The sequence below is a fragment of the Heterocephalus glaber genome, unplaced genomic scaffold (genome assembly GCF_053883595.1).
Source record: "Heterocephalus glaber isolate CG9 unplaced genomic scaffold, H.glaber_assembly_v1.0 deba00001572, whole genome shotgun sequence".
Lineage (NCBI taxonomy): Eukaryota > Metazoa > Chordata > Mammalia > Rodentia > Bathyergidae > Heterocephalus > Heterocephalus glaber.
The window spans coordinates 7,408,668-7,426,673 of NW_028258357.1; the positions used below are offsets into that span (position 1 = coordinate 7,408,668).

General features: G+C 37.4%; 1 pseudogene; it reads left to right on the forward strand.

Moving 5' to 3' along the window:
* The first annotated feature begins 683 nt into the window (after positions 1-683).
* LOC147823559 (zinc finger protein 480-like) lies at positions 684-16,664 on the forward strand (annotated as a pseudogene).
* The last annotated feature ends 1,342 nt before the right edge of the window (positions 16,665-18,006 follow it).

An 18,006-nucleotide genomic window follows, 5' to 3' on the forward strand; every position in this document is an offset into this window, starting at 1 on the left:
TGTTTCAGAAAACTGAGCCACATAGATGTTGCTTAACTTGTACAAGATAGTAAGTGTGAACACAACACGAACTCCAGATTGATCAAGCTAATAAGTAAAGGCAGACCTCAGAGGTGGAGCTGAGACCCAGGCTGCAATGGGAAATGATGAATAGAAATGATAAAGTTCCCATCTTGTTCAGGAGGTTGGAAGTTAACTGGTGTAGATGACTCAGGGTAATAAGCCACAGGAGGTATGCTTAGGAAATAATATACTGTATAACAAGTTATGATAGGGTTTCAATATTAACTGAGAAGGAAATTAAAGGAACTTCACCTTCATCCTATGCATTCTGAGAGTCAATGATTCTCCTTCCTTCTGTCTATCTCACACACACACACACACACACACACACACACATACACACAAACATATTGACATGAAGAAAAAGAAATGTTTTGTGAAACTTAGGAGAGACCTGGAAGTGCATCCCATGGAGTGAAGGTCACTGCACAACTCTTCAAGGAACCCTAGAATCCTGTGTCTATATATCACCTCAACTCTGCTGGGACATCCAACATGTACAGCTACCTCGATAGTCCCCATGTAACTTCCTGAGCTCTGAAAGTGGCTTCCTCTGTAGTCCTCAGTATCTCAGGGAAGAAGCCTAAAAGAGGAGGAAGAGGAAAGAAAAGGAGTCAAAAATGGCTGTTATTCAGGGTCAGTTGATGTTCAGGGATGTGGCCATAGAATTCTCACAGGAGAAGTGGAAATGCCTGGACCCTGTTCAGAGGACTTTATACAGGGACATGACATTGGAAAACTAAAGCAACCTTGTCTCCCTGGGAATCTCTCCTTTTGACCTGAGTGCTGTCTCCATGTGGGAGGAAGGAGGAGAGCCCTGCAGTGTGGATGGCCACGTGAAAGTATACAGAAACCACAATGGGTGGGAATGTATCACAGGTGTGAACACAGATACCTCTTCTAAATGTGCCATCAAAGAATTTCCACCCAGGGGCCGGGGATTTAGCTCAGTGGTTTCACTGCCTGCTGTGCAAGCGCAAGGACCCAAGTTCAATCCCCGGTACCAAAAAAAAAAAAAATTTCCACCCCAAAGGAAAAGTTATAGCCAAGAAATATTCCAGACAGTAATGTTGGGAAGCTATGAAATCCATAACATTAAGAATTGTGCTTCAGGGCCAGCGATTTAGCTCAGTGGTTCCACCGCCTGCCTCACAAGTGCAAGGTTCCAAGTTCAATCCCCAATACAAAAAAAAAAAAAAAAAAGAATTGTGCTTCAAAGAAATCCAGACAAATATACATGTCTCTGAGTGTCATGGAGAGAAGATGAAAGACTTGACTTAGGATTTTGTATGAATCACCAGGAAAATCTCACTCACAGAAGAGATGAACACGGTAGAAGGAATACAAGAAAGAAACATATTAAAAATTGGCTTGGGTTAAGATTTCAGTCACATCTCCTGAACTCCAGCTATTTCAAAGAGAAAGGAACAAAAGAAATGAGTGTAGCAAATCTTTTAACCAAGGCTCATGCTTTAGTATGCATCAAATAAACAATGCTGAAGAGAAACAACTTTTATGTGGTACATGTGGTAAGGTCTTCAATAAGAAGTCAAACCTTAGAAGTCATTGGTGAATGCATTCTGGAGAGAAACCTTACAAATGTGATGAATGCAGAAAAGTCTTCAGTGAAAAGTCATACTTAACAAACCATCCAAGAATCCATATTGGAGAGAAACTTTTCAGATGTAAGGAATGTGCCAAGGTCTTCAATTAGAAATCAAACTTTATATGTCATCAGACCATTCATGCTGGAGAAACCTTACAAGTGTAATGAATGTGGTAAAGTGTTTAGTCATAGGTCATTTCTAGCAAAGCATCAAACAATCCACACTGAAGAGGAACTTTACAATTGTAATGAATGTCATAAACTGTTCAGTTTTAATTCATATCTTGCAGAACATCTGATAATTCACACTGGAAAGAAACATTTGAAATGCACCAAGGAGCTCATTCACAATTCCTGCCACCTTGTACATCATCGTAGCATTTATACCGGAGAGAAAGCTTACAAATATAATGAATGTGACAAAATGTATAGTCTAAACTCATCCCTACCACATCGTCTGAGATTGCACACTTGAGAGAAACTGTAGTAATGTAATGAGTATGCTGAAATGTTGAGTCAAATTTGACACTTCATGCACCAGCGCAATCATAGAGGTGAGAAATTTTACAAATTCAATGAATGTAGCAAAGCTACAAAGCATGTAAGCTTAAGTACATAATAAATACTGGAAAAAATTCAGCAGGGGTTTTCGTGACAATTTCTAACTTGGAATTCCTTGGAGAGTTCAACCTGAAGAGAAAGCTGACAGATGAATGAAGCAGAAGTCTTCAGGTAGTGTTCAAGTCTTCCAAAACATTGCACAATTCCTGCCAGAAAAATAATTTTCATGCAGAATAAATGAGTCAAGCCTTGAGTTATCATTTAACATATAACTAGCCATAAGCTAATGCATAGTGGAAAGAAACTTAATCAATTAACAATGCCAAAAGACTCAAAATGGAAAAAAACCTCACAAATGGAATGAGAGTAGCAAATCTCTTAGTACGCACTCAAGGCTCAGAACATATCAGAAAATTTATCCTTGAGAAAACCTTAGAAAAATGTAATTAGTTTGGTAAATCCTGTCTTTAGTGCTCACACTTCAGCACACATTAGATAACCCATACTGGAGAGAAACCACAGAAATGAGATGAACATGCAAATTCACACCTTGTGTAACACTGGAGCATTTGTACATGGGTGATATCTTACAGATGCAAGGAAGGTGGCAAAACCTTTATGATGAAGTCAAGTAGTAATCAAAATCCCAACTGACACTAAATAGCAACAGTTATGAAAACATACTGCAAGTACAACAGAGACTTGCAAGCCTTAAAATTCACTAGGCATCAAATTTTCTCTCTGAGGAAGCCATACAAAGGTAATGGGCATGCTAAGGCTTTTATCCAAGCATCAAAACTATGGAATCAAATAGTTGTACCGGAGAGCAACCTTACAGATGTAATGAATATCGTGAGTCTTTTGTCTCATGTTAATTTTGTTGTCATAAAAGGATTTGTTCTGCAGTAAAACCATTCAAATGCAGTGAACTTAGAAAGTTCATTTTTGCCAGGCATGGTGGTGTGTGCCTGTGACCCCAGCACTTGGGAAGCTAAGGCAGGAGGGTAGCCACAAGTCCGAGGCTGGCCAGGGCTACATGGTTAAAGGTCAGCCTGAACTTATTTTTTTAAGTGGGAGACAGGGCAAAAGTGCCCATGGCCCGTAAAGGTCATACTGCAGTTTGTGCTGAATCATCTGGCGGAGAGGGAGACTGGGCATAAATAAAACAATTAAGGAATTACTAAAATCATGATGTACCAAATACTACAGGCTTTGACTAAGTTTGTGTCTTTGCTATGGGAAGCAAAGATCTTACCAATAAAAAGCTCAGAAAAATAAACTGCCTCTGCATGTGTGTGATGGAAGTGGGGTTATGACCAACAGCTGGATGCATAAAAGATACGTTTTCTGATTCAAGATAGTGAGCAAAAGAGATTCATGTAGTTTCTTTGTGTTGCAACATTTCTTGAATAACAGGAGAGGTATGTTTTTCAAAATCCTCCATAATGCTGAAAAAGCAAATGTCTAAAGCTGCAGACTAGAAAAAAGTACAAGAGGCTGATTGATTTAAAAAAGAAAAAACTCCAAGCTGACAATTCTGAAAGAGAGAGTTCCAAGACTCAAGTCAGAATAAAGTAGCCTAAGAGTAAAAACTTCTCAAATGGCGACTAGTATAATAATAGTTTAAAGGATTATGAAACACCCAGATTAGGTCTGTACTGAGCAGCTGACGTGCTTAACTCCAGGATGCAACCTAATGATAACAGCTTTAAAAAAACAACAACTGGAGAATCTTCTGGCCTTGCTAGACCAAGATAAGATGATGAGCAGGGAATAAAATCAAAACCAGGTCTTTATGCTGGAAATGGCTGTTGCAAAAGTAGAGTTGACTTTAAGCCCAAACAGACATTAAATAAAGGTGTGATGAGATAAAAGGTTCATCACATCAAAGAAATATATTCAAGCAGTCTAATTTTCCTCATATTTTGGCATTTAGAAGTCCAGCCTTGCTTCCAGCTTTCTACCCGTAAACCCATTGGTCAGCATGATCCTGTCCTTTCAAACTTGAGTCCAATCAGACTTCCTTTTATAGGAGGGATGGGTTGGTAAAGAATCAGACATATATAACTTCTAAGAAAATTCACACTAGTTACTTATAGTAATCAATCCCAGTCCTTCCTTCACAAATCTGTAAGAACAACAACCAAAAATTCTACGCATTTAAGAAAAGGCAATATCAAAAAAGCTAATCCAATAGAACAGCTAACCTACAGGAAATGTAAATGTTTTAATTCATCCTTCGAGAGACTGAACAGGTTATTAGAGCCATGAATTAAGTAGAAGCTTCTAAAATATGTTACAATTAGAATTTTTAAAGTTATGAGAAAATAAAGTGTGATTGCATAATAAAGCAACCACACATACATGCAAAGATATTAGATCAAAGGACAAAACTGTCAGAGCCAAGGACCACATTAACAATGTAGAAAATAACATCCAGAAAACAAAGAAGACAAACAGAAAAAATATTCAAGATAGAGAATTTAAGAGCCCTGAAGAATAGTGCTAAAAACTTAATATTCCAAGAATTTGAGGAGTGGTTTGATGAACTGGCTACAGATTTCCTAATAAAATTCCAATATAAAGTTGTTTTCAGTACTGACTTTGGCTGAATTCCTAGGTAAGGTTAGAGTTGTGAGAATAATTCTGTAGTATTTACTAGGATTCCAAACAGAACATGGGTGAAAAGATGATAGTTTGAATGACTGAGATAAAATTATTTCAAAGAACTTCATTTCCCAAAGGAATTAGCTGTAGCTTTGGGTGTTAACGGAATAAGCCACCGTGATAGTTAGTACCTGACTGAGCTAATGTGTTCAAATTCACTCTCAGCTTCTTGCAGACATTTTGAGAGGTGATATTCTTTTGCTGTGTAAGAAGTAGAGAAGGTTTAGAAATCTACAACCCTAGACACTCAGGGCTGTATACAAAATAATTCCTAAATCAACTACTAACAGAGGCCAAATTCAGGAAGCGTCTAAGATTCACAGCCTAAGCTACAAGGGTCTGGTGGCATTCAAGACCATGGGAATTTAGAATGTCAACAAATTTTAAGGGATGTTTAAGAGTTAGGTTGAAGCAACCATAGGCACTTATTGTAAATATCTAGCAAACAATTTATTATGTAAGCTGAGATTTGCAAAGAGAGGAATCAGCTGTATTTATAGATTTGGAAACTATCACAGAGAGATAACTTGTGAGAATAGGTGACCTCAAACAAAAAAAGATAATCAAGACAAATGAGCCAAAAGGTAATAAATAAACTTGGAAAAAAGGCAAAGTACATGGTGGTAGAATTAAGCTAAACCAAGGAAACATGCAAAGACTGGCAGACCTAAGGACAAGAAATATGCAAGTATAGATCTTGAGGTTCTGATCAACAGAATGTTTTCATCATGAAGTTATGGAGATACCAGAAAGAAATGTGTTGCTTTTAGTTGTTATTCTACAACATATACTGACAACATTCCCCCATATAAAGTAGATTAAATAATGCTCACCCTTCGATGCTTTTAATTTGATTTACAGAGCAGGCAAAAGGGTCTAAAATATGTTTTAATTATTTGGAAATGCTAAGAGTAAATTCCTCCCATGAGAGTCCCCGTATTCCTTTGACTCATCTCTTTAGTTCCTTGGCATTTTTCATCTTTTGGCTCAAAATTCAGACTTTTCTGTGTCAGAACAAAAGGTCTTATGGAGACATCTGGAAATATCTGTAAGTGCTGTGAGGAAGCACAAAAGAGGGGCAAGGGTGAGAAGATGTTCTAAAGACTCATGGAGAAGATTCCTATTTCAAACAGGAGTCAATGAAGGTTTCTGATAAAACAGATGTTAAAGCAGATACCCAAAGTAAGATTCTTCAAAAAATAAATCTGCATAGTCATTTTGGGTAAATGACATTCCTAGAAGGAAAACAGCAAGTGAAAAGGCCTTGAGGTGCATGGTTGCTTTGATGAAAAATGTACGTAGAGCAAAGGAGCATGAGAGTCAGCGACACAAAAGCCACGACTGAGGTGGGAAGAGGAGCAGATTGCAGTTCTTTTAGGGTACAGAAGGGCATTCACTTTTGGACTGCATGAATTGGGAAGTCCTTCCAAGGTTTCACAAGGCAAGTGAAACAATCTCATTTATGCTTTTTTTTCATTTCTAGATGCTCTTTTATTTATTTTATTTTTTTCATTAAATTTATTGGTATATTTTATTTTAGGTCTACAATACAGTTACATTCATCATTGGGAGCTTGTACCTTTACATGATGTATTTTGGTTCTTATTTTTTCCCCTTCCCCTGCCCTCCCTTCAACTCCTCCACCCTTCCCTATTTACAAAGACTTTGTTTCCATTTTCTCCTTTTCCATTATTTTTTCCTTTCCCTTTTTTCCTTTCCCCTACCCTTTCCACTTCCCCCACTCCTTTAGACCTTTTCTTCCTATTTCACATTATCTATTATACATTTTGATCCTTATTTACATTTTTAATTCCTCACACTAGAGAAACTATTTGTTATTTACACATGTGTGTCCTATTTATTTCACTTAAGAGTATCACCTCAATGTGCATCTACTTAGCTATAAATGTCTCTAGATTCCTCCTTCTTTATGGCTAAATAGTACTCCGTTTCATTAAAAAAAACCCCTCACATCTTCTTTAGGCAGTCTCCAGTTAATGGGTAATTGGGCTGTTTCCAAGCTTTAGCTATTACAACCTGTGCAGCTATAAACATGGGTGTGCATATATCACTGTGATATGATTCTTTTAATTCTTTTGAGTAGATACCCAGCAGAGGAATAGCTGGGTCAAATGGGACCTATAGTCCTAGTTCTTTGAGGTATCTCCATATTGATTTCCATGGTGGTTGCACCAGTCTGCACTCCCACCAACAATGGAGAAGGGTTCCTTTCTCCCCACAACCCTGCCAGCATTTGCTGTTGGTTGATTTCTTGATAGCAGCCATTCTTTCTGGGGTGAGGGGGAATCTCAGTGTTGTTTTCATTTGCATCTTTCAAATGACCAGTGATGCTGAACATTTTTTCATATGTTTATTTGCTGCTTTTACTTCTTTGACTGATTCATTTGACAAATGTTTGTTCATTTCAGATGCCCATTTTGAAATTTAAATTAGGGGGGACGTCTAATTTTTTTTAAGTTCTTTGTATATTCTTGATAGTAGTCCTTTGTCTGAGGAACAGCTGCCAAAAAATTTTACCCCCATTGTAGGTTTTCTCTTAGCTCTGTTGGTGGTTTCTCTTGCAGTGCAGGAGCTTTTTAAAAAGATGAGATCCCAGTTGTCGATTCTTTTTGCTAGTTCCTGTGCTACAGAGGTTTTGTTCATAAAGTCTTTTCCTATGCCAGTGTCTTCAAGAGTTCTACCTAACTTGTCTTCCAGTAAGTTTAGTGTTTGTGTTTTAATATTTAGATCTTTAATCCACTTGAGTTTTAGTTTAGCGCATGGTGAAAGACAGAGGTCTACTTTTAGTCTTTGGCAGGTTGAAATACAGTTTTCCCAACATCATTTATTAAAGAGGCTATCTTTCCTCCAGTGTGGATGGTTGAATCCTTTGTCAAAGATGAGGTGGCTGAGTGTGTCTGGAGTCTCATTTATGTTTTTAATGGATCATTGACTATTGAAGGGCAGTGGAACCAAGCAGGAGATTTCTATTCTTAAAGACCTTTAAACAACTTGCTTATGACTCCAAGCTAAATTCATGAGTGATATTATAATTAATTTGTAGTTTATTAATGCTATAGTCCCCATTTATTGTCCCCCCAAAGTCTGTCCTTCTTCCTGCTTGTTTTCTTTGCTAATATTGCCATTGAAAGCACTAGACTGAGTGGCTTGCACTTTGGAAATTTGTTTTCTCATCATTGTGGAAGCTGGAAGTCTGAGATCAAGATATTGGCAGTGTTGGGTACTTCTGATGCCCCTCCTTGCTTATAAATGGCTGTGTCTTGATATGGAAGTCCCTGCATGCAGGTCTACATCCTAACTTCCTCTCCTTTAGGGACACAGTGTTGGATCAGGGCTCACCCTGAAGGCATCATCTTTACTTATTTCTTTAAAGACCCTATTTCTGAATACAGTTAAACTATAAAAACTGGAGGTGAGTTCTTCAACATATGAGTTTTCAATATACACAATTCAATGCCTAACACTTAGTAATAAAGTCACAGCTAGAATGGAACTGCCCAGACATGTACTACATTTCCAAGCCTTCCCTGTAGCTAGGGGTGGACATGTGACTATAGTCTCACTAGTGAAATATGGACAGAAGTGGTGAATGTCACTCTATACTTCCAGGCAGTCTCCTATAAAATTGGGAGAATCCTTCTCCATTATCATTTTCCTTTCTCATTGGCTAAAAGGCCAATAAGGTGGTCAAACTTGGAAGATAAAGGGGGTGAAGGTAATGGAGCCTATGCCAGCTTGGGTTCCTGACTGGCAGTATAAAGAGAGCTGGAACACTCACCTTGTATTGTGACAAAAGAAATATAAACTTTTATCTTCGCTAAGCCTTTGAATTACTGTTGAGCCCCTTGTTACTGAAGCATATTATACTTTTGAGTAATATATATGCCACTATGTATTTATCTACCTAGTGTTAGCTGCAGGAAAAGTTGAACATTAATTTTTAATTTAATCAGAGATGTTAGTGCTGAGACTAAAGGAACTCACTGAGTATATGTAATCTAAATTAAAAACTTTTGATTTTTTCTTAATGGTAATAAAGAAACATTTATTAAAGCAACAAAGTTATTTTGATGAACAGCTGTCATTACTACAAACTAGACTCAACCCTAGACTCTAGACATAAATAATCAGACAAAAATCTAAACCTATGAATACCATATTGCTTTTGTTCTCAAGATGCTCACAGTCCTATGGGCAGAAGCTATAGATAAGTCAGTTTTACCATATAAACAAATTCTACCATGTACCAGCAGCCCAAAGGGAAAGATAATATTTGCTTGGGGAAATCACAGAAAGCCATAAATTGGAGATGGTACTTGAGTGTACCTAGAAAAAACTACAACACATTATTGTATATGGATTTAAACTAACTAAAGGCAGTTTCCTGAAGATCTAGCAATGAGACAACGGGAGAAAATGCATAAGTATATGGTTAATTAAAATTGGCATAGATGAAAAATATTGCCAGTTTTTTTCTATGCTGTGTGACAATTAGTAAAAGACAATCTTCTCAAAATTAATCAGGAAATTTGACTAATCTTGAGGAAGATTTCTGAACTGTCAGGTGATGAAACACTAGCTGTTTTGCTGGAGAATCTTTAGAGAACAAAACCCTGAGCTGGGTGAACAGATTTTTGTCTGCTTGGAGGAAATAGGTTAGAAGAGGCACTGTGTGGAGGCTGCTCCTTTGCTTTAAGAAGGTGACAGGGAAACTCACAAAATCTCAAACACACACGGTACCACAGTAGCCACTTGGAATGTATATGCCTACCATTATGCATTACTCCCACCTTACAGACAAGGAAATAGAGCCCCACAAGGTCATATAACAAGTAAGTCCATGAAATTAATTCGTGTATTTGACTCGATGTCTACATGCTACCGTGCAGCCTCCTACTGTATTACATTAGTATATGTTTGCAGTACATAATAATTACATTCATCTTGAGGACTTTGTACGTACACACATAACATATTAATCATTTCTATGTCTCCTTCCCCTCCCTCCCCTCCTGTCTTGCCCCAATCCCTGTCCCCGGAGCCCCTTCCCTTCTCCACAAATCTAACTTCCTGTTTCCTTGCAAGTTTCTTTTATGTTGCTCTTTATTTTCTAGAACTGCTTTACTGTGGGAAGTACCTGAATCCTCACCTGCCAGAGTTTAGTTGTCAGAATTATATCACAGAGGCAGAACACCTGGGTTCTAGACAAGCCACTTGGGTGCAAACTGAAGTGTGTTCCATTTGAAAACTGTGAACGTGGAATACTTTTCTAAAGTCCTCCTGTCTTCCTCCTACCTTGCTCCTCTTCCTCTTCTGAAAAACTAAGAGACATAAGAGCACCCAGGGCATAGAGTTACTTCATGTAAAACATATAGCAGGTACACAATGTAGTAGGTACACAATATATAATATACACAATAAGAAAAGAATGAAATATATGATGAATGTTTAAATTTCTCAAAATTATTTTAATAAAAGACACATTGCTAGTAATCCCCCTCAAACTACTCCCCCTTCCTTGAAACACACATGTCCCATCATTCTTGCCACTTTCTGAAGCAGTTTTGAAAGTCCTTTTTCATGTCTTTATGAGACGTGATTAAAAAATATGGTGACTCCTGCTGCTGAGTTCCATCTCACAGAAAGGCAGGCTTGTAAAAACATTCCAGGGAGTCCTCACTTAGTTATTCACTGAATCTGGCACTGTGTGATTTACTCTTCCCTAAAATCAAAATGGCCTTGAAAGGTAAATGTTTTCAATTGATTCAGGACATGGAGGTAGCTGCTACAGGGCAACTAAAAAAAGAAGATTTCCAGAGCTGGTCCAGAAAGTGGCAAGAAGGGTGGGATAAGTGTGCTTGCAGCAAGAAGTACTTGGAAGGGGGTTAATGCCACGGTGCCTTTCACTTTAATACTTCTTAAAACTTAAGGGTTCACTATATTTTTTGATTAAACCATGCACATTACCCATGTTGATACAGAATTTTTTTCTTTAAAGGCTTTAAAGGTAAATCTTTATATTTTCAAATACTTTCTCAATATGCAGTGTTAATCTGCACAATATAAAGTAGAAATTGGAACCCATTATGTAAGAAGCTTTAAATACTTTTTAAGATTTTAGTGTTCACTGGCCCCAAGTGAAATATTGTTGGCTTATAAATCCCATAAGTGTGAGGTTAAGATACTAAACATGCTTGTGTTTATTAAACCATCTGAATCATGTAAACTACTTTTAATTTTGAAAACCATACTGTATAGTAGGATTTAACTTTCTGAATTAATTTTCCCATGTTTACTGCCCCATAGAATCAAAATCCTAAATCAAAGCAAGAATTGATTCTGTTGTTGATATCTTCAGCTTTCATGTCTGTTTTCTGTCTCCATAACTCATCTTTTCCATTGCTAATTAATAATTTCTTTTTTACCCCTCCCTTTTCTCCTCCTCCCAAGCACCCACATCTACATGACTATCTCACATCCATTCGTTCTCTGTCTGGACACTATGCTGTTGTTCCCTCCCTTGTGTAAATGTGGCTTTCCACCCAGAGTACGCATGCCATTCCCCAAAGGAACAGCAACAGACATGGTGGATTGCATAATCCACCCCACGATGACCAACATTTGTTAGCCTTACCACACAGAGTCCAGAGGATTCCTGTTGGACCTCTCAGTTAAGGCTAAAAACTTTTTTGGCATTTTAGTCATAATTTCATTTGTTCAAGTGTTTCTTCTTATCCCAGGTGACCTAACAGAAAAATGGAATGACTAATAATTATGCCAAGACCATAGGTACAACTGGGATTTATCTCAAAACTTCTTTGACCATCAGTAAGAAGGTTAATAGTCTAGGTTGAGAATTATGTGCTAAGTTTCTCCCTCTGCCATCTATTTGGGCTGCTGTGTCCTTCATCTTTAAAATGTATTATCTTAACTGCCTCAGCCATGAAGTTTAAACTTAATAGTATCACTATAATACTCAAAAACTCATAGCATTTTAAATAAGATTGGAGATTTAAAGTCACATTACCGAAAGTAACATAAAAATTCACTTGCTTTTTAAAACTTAATGATGATTATAAGCCAATAGTTCAGTCTTGCATATATACCCAACTGAATGGCATACATGCACTTGTACATGTGCAAGAATATTCAGAACAGCATCCTGTCCCAAACTGGAGACTATTCAAATACCTATCAACTATAGAACTCATAAATAAATTATGATACATAGAATAGAATGCTACATAGCTATGAGAATAATCATACCACAACCACACACATGATGAGGATGAATCTCACAAACATAATGTCGGGAGTAAGAAGTCAGACACAAATGACTACATATTGCATGATTTTTCGTTTATTTAAAGTTCAGAAATGCATAAAAGTAATTTATGGCATTACACTGAATCATGTCAGTGACTTCCCTTGGTAGGGAGAAAAGAATATCGTGGGAGAATCTGAGATTCTGCTAATTTTCTATGGGGTATTGGTGTATATACAGTTTGTGAAACTTAGGGAAATTTATCAAAGTACTTGGGCATTTTTCAATACATATCATACTAAAATAAAATGTAAAAGATATATAATGACATATGTGTAAATATGTAATGAATATAAAATATATAGTGAATATAAAAGATGTATAATGACATATATATAAATATTTCTCTTAAGAAAACACTAGTTTTATTAATGGGGATCAGGCTCTTTTAGGCCTGTTTGGGGAACGGAAATTCTAACAGGATGAAAATGCTGACAGCAATAGTTAGCTAAGTGTTAAAAGGAGTCCTCTTAAATTAAAAAAATATATAAAATTAGGCACAAATGAATGTTTATTTCGAACAGGAAAGTCATCACAAAATATAACCAAATATTTTTATTATTTATGGACCTATAATAAAACTATAAAACTTGCTTCCTGCATGTTATAACTGCAAATTCATTAATTGCCTCTTCACATGATGTGCTTTATAGGATTTGATACAGAAAATCTAGAAAGATTTATTTTCCTTCAATATGGCTGAGGCAATTTTTTATTAAAAAATAAGATTTGATTCACAGACATATTTACTGTTTGCTGTATTATAAACCAGCAATACAAAGTTGGGGTCCACAATCATAGGAATTTATAAATTTTACTCTTACAATTTCCATTAAAATGTATGGTGTTTTCATCATAGTATACTTTTATTATAAAATATTTAAAGATAATGTAAATGACAATTGACAATTTCCATTTTAACTAGGAATTTCTAAGAGGTGAATCCTGCACCTGAAATTCTGCATATCAAACAAAGTGAGGTTCCCACAGCCTCACTTCTTTGGCTTCTACTGCCAGCATTCTTCCAAACCCCTTGTACGGCACGTTTCTAAAGAAACAGCTTTATGTTAAGGCTTTGGGTGAGTCCAGCGAACAGGCAGACGGTTATTCCTGGTTCTTCTGCACCAGAACAGTGAGGAAGAACTCAAATATAGACAGAAGAGATCAATGTATCTCTCTCTAAACTCATCCTAAATGTCTCCAACTCAACTTCCCTGGATTGTAAAAATGCCCATGATCACTCTACCACCCTCCTCATGAAGGAGGCCAAATAGGGTGGGAAGACTGTGATCTCTACCAACTACTCTTAAAATGCCACACTTACAAAAATGTTACAGAAACAAACAACCACATGAACCCAAGCGCTGGCTCCTTTGCCAGTGCCCCAAAACACACCAGGGCCTGCTCCATTTGCTTCGAATCCACCTCTGCTTGCTCCTTTGCTTATTGGTGCCCTATGGCTTTTCCTGGAACTGAGCTCTTCATCTCTAATTACTGTCAAACCGCTGCACTCACCTACCGTTGGCTCCTTTGCCAGCTCTGATTGTCTTCTCACAGTCAACAACAATTTTTATGGCACTATTTAAGTTTCTCCTTCAGTGGTTTTTCATCAAATCTCATCTGCCGGCCTACAGCCAGCCCATTTTAGCTTAGAGAGCAGCAGCTGGTGAGATATCTGGCCATTGTTATCAGCCATTGTAATGGGATGGCCGGCTGAGCACAGTTGGGAGATGGCATCCAGCTTGGATGTTGCAGAACTGGCTGTGCTTCAAGGTCTGAATGGTTTCTCTTGCCATTTGCCGCAGATTTGATACCAGTGAATTGGGTGGAGACTCATGGATACACATGCTATGGCAGAACTCTTTTAGTCTCCATTCTGGTTACATGGTTCTTGATTCAATTCATCACTTTGTCCAGAGAAGAGCTGCTTTTACTTCTTTCTGCTGACTCTTTACTCTATTTTACATCTCAAAAAAGTATCCAGAGCTTTTATTTTCTTTCACCCATAATGCAGATTTGCTAAACAAGATGATATACATTCATGTATACCAAGGATTTTCTAAGATCACAAGAATAATGCCACAGAGAAAAATGTTTACCTAATCAATGAACTTTTGCAGTCTAATGATAGTCTATCCTGGGTGTCTTTCTTTACAGCCTAAAGAAGTAGTTTACTATTTTAAATTAATATAAAGCTTTTATGTGCAGCACAGCATTTTACATAAATGGCCAATATGTGGTTGCATAACATGTAATTATCTTATGCTAGTGCTCAGGAATCTTTAGATTATCCAATAGCTTAACAATGACCATTGATAAAAGTCTTTTAGCTACTAATTAATTCTTCCTCTTGTTAGTTGTACTAATCAAGTAATTCACTAGGATGATGATGATGATGATGATGATGATTATTATTGGTACTCAGGACCTTGCACTTGCGAGGCAGGCAGTGGAACCACTGAGCTAAATCCCTGGCCCACTTCACCAGTATTATTGCATTTAATTTTCATAACAAAACTGTAAGAAAGGCAACAGTATTCCTGTTTTAAGGAAACTGAGCCTCAGACTAGGGGATACATTTGCCCAAATTTGCACAAGAAATGACTGATTCAAATATGAGTCTGCTAATACCAAAGCTAGTAATTATAACCACTTTCTACCTTTCAGAATTAGTTACTAGATCAGCAAGAAAGGGTAATTGTTTTTTAACAGTCTTCTCAAATCTAGAATAAACAAGAATTATTTTGTTGTTTGAATTTATAATAGGGTTTCATAACTGAAAAGATTGATTTTCATCTCCCATCTTCAAAGCAACCCAGTATTCATCATATCGAAAATATGCCGAATTAGCATTTGATTTGGGCTGAATTTTTATTTTTAATTTGACTATCCTAATAACTGTTATGGAGTTTGACTTGTCATTTGCTTGAGGATCTTCTGAGATGTTTAAAACTCACTTTGGGTCATGTCTAGAAAGCTGCATTTTAAACTAATAATTAGATAATTATAAAGAGCACTCCAATTGTCTTTTTGGAGAGCTGCCCATGCCTGTGCTATGTTGATCTTTCCCCAGTAGTCATTTTTATGTCTCTTTAAGATCTTGATCCACAATCGCAGTGGGACTGATTCTCTGAAGAGTCTTTCCAGTTGTCATCAGACCTGTTTAGAGTCTGATTCTTGTCTTTTAAAGCACAGGATGAAGATTGATTTCCCTACCTCCTGGATATCAGATGTGGCCGTGGAAACACTACTGGCCAGAAGTGACATGTGCCCCTTCCCTGTCCCCAGCCACCATCTACCCTCCAGATAATTGAGGCTTTGTCAGCCTGAATTCCTGCCTGAAGGTGGGACTAGAACAGAGCCTTAGCTGATCCACATGGATCTGGCAAAACAAAATACTAGCAGAATGCAAGTTGTCTTCTAGGATTCACTCTACACTTATTCCTTAGTTATTAGAACACCAATTATGGGACTGGGGATTTAGCTCAGTGGTTCTGCTGCCTTCCTTGCAAGCACAAGGTCCTGAGTTCGATCCCTGGTACCAAAAAAAAAAAAAAAAAAAAAAAAAATAGACCAAAAAACCAAAGAAAGGTACTGGGTAAGAATCTAGAACTTACTGCTTTGAGTTATGGAACACCAATTTTCAGTCAGCCACATTCTTATACAGCTAAGGAAATACATTTTCCAGTCTCCTTTGGAGCTAGGGGTATAGTTACTATGTTAAGTTTTGACCATGAGATATAGCTGGGAATTATAGTTTTTGGCCAATAAACATCCTCAAAATACAAAGATGCTCTCACCTCTTTTTTGCTTTCCTGGAAAGCAAATGTAGCTGCTGAAGCTTCAGCAGTCCTTTTTTCTATGATCAAAGTTTTAGGACACAATCCATGTTCACAAGACATATTCATTACAGCAAGAAATGGAAGGATTCTGTGTCCCTAAAAATGTAAAACTTCCATAGTGTCTTGGAAAGGCTACCCCCAGGTTTATTTTATGTGAGAAATAAACCTGTACGAAACTACCTGTCAGTTCATTTTCTGCTGCCTCATATCTACAAAGCAATATGTCTACTTATGATTATTTCAAGCCAGGATTCTGTCACTAACTAATTATATCATTTGGAAGCAACATAATTGATGTCAGGGCATTTTTCCTCACTTGCAAAAAGGAGGTGATTGTGGGTACTGCGGCCCCCATGCAGGTGAATTAATACGGGCATTATAGGTTACAGGCTTGCACCAGTGGGATGTGACCCCGCGCATGTCAGCCAATCATCCAAAATGCTACTCTGCACCTTCGGAACCTTTGTGTGGCTCACCTGTCAGGGCGGGGCTGGTCAGCAGCTTGTCAGCACAGGTGGAGTTTGTCCTCACTCAAAACAGCTGGAGGAGTGATTTTTCTGAACTCAACAAAGATCCATAAGCATCCCACATAGCAACTTCAAATCAGCCAATGAGCACATTTATTTTTGGCCCTGATTTACTCCTTGCAGTTTCATCCTGATCAACTTTGACTGGCCTATTACTATTCTGTGGTGGGGTCTGAGTCATCAATTGTTCTAGAATTCTGCAGTTGGCAGTGGATTTGAAACTCACAGTTCAACATCTAGATTTTACATTTGAGGAAGATAAGCCTGCAAGAATGGGAAAGATGAACCAAGAGTCACCTGGCTAAGCTCAGGTTAGTAGGATGCCCTTTACTATCCATCAATCCCGCCTTTCTTTGGACTTACCTTACCCAAAGGCCATTTCAGATTTCCTTCCTCTTTTCCCTTAACTCCATAGCATATGCTCACTCAAAATTCAGCTGAGATCTTTGTATTTCAACCCAACGTTTTGCATTTCTTCCAATCTTACACCTCTCCAGAACAAAAACAAAACAAAGTCCTTTCTAGAGTGTTTTTCCTGAACTTCGGAAACAATTGGATCCTTTAATCATTCTCTTTTTCTTGGAACATCTATATTCTCTCTCAGTAATTCCCCTTCTGCTTCTAAATACACCTAGATTTTCCTCTCTTTCCATAATCTATAGCTTTTAATGTTTTAAGTAGAATTCATTGGGCCATAGAGACATGGAAAGAAGTGGCTTCTACATTCTGCAGCAAGTGAGTGGTGGAGTGAGGGTTGGGCTTCATCTTCTAACTCCAGAGTCTGTGCTCTCAGCCCCTCACCCCCTAGTGCTGATCACCCAGGTCTTTCTAGCAGAGCTGGTGCTCCATATAAATACACTGAACATCCTACCCAAAGGACAACTGTTCCAAAACATCCTCTTTTCCGGCTTGCATGGAAAGCAGATGAAATTTTTATTATCTAGCCTAATCTTTATAGAAGGCACTTAAACTAGAAAAAATAAAAACCACAAATGTGCCAAATAGTGTAAAATGGTATAAAGTTCTGCTAATAATTTTAATATTGCTATTAACATCTTGATGTGAAATTATTACCATTAACAGTTTAACACGAAATTATTTATCAGATAAACAATGATCCTTGACAAGACTCTGAGAAAACTGAACATGAGGCAGAAAGTTGAAGTTTGAGATGTTGGAAGGATAGACATCAAAATGGAGCAAAAAAAAGCCAAACAGGATGGTTATACCAAAAGGATATTTGGAGAAAAGAAAGGGAATATTTGAAATTTAAACAAATTAAAAAGGATTCACATTTGCTACTATCAAACTATCAAAGCTACTTGGCTATCTCGATCTCACCTGATAGTGCTAATTTGATTAAATTATTTTTATTTCAGAGTATATCATTTTGAG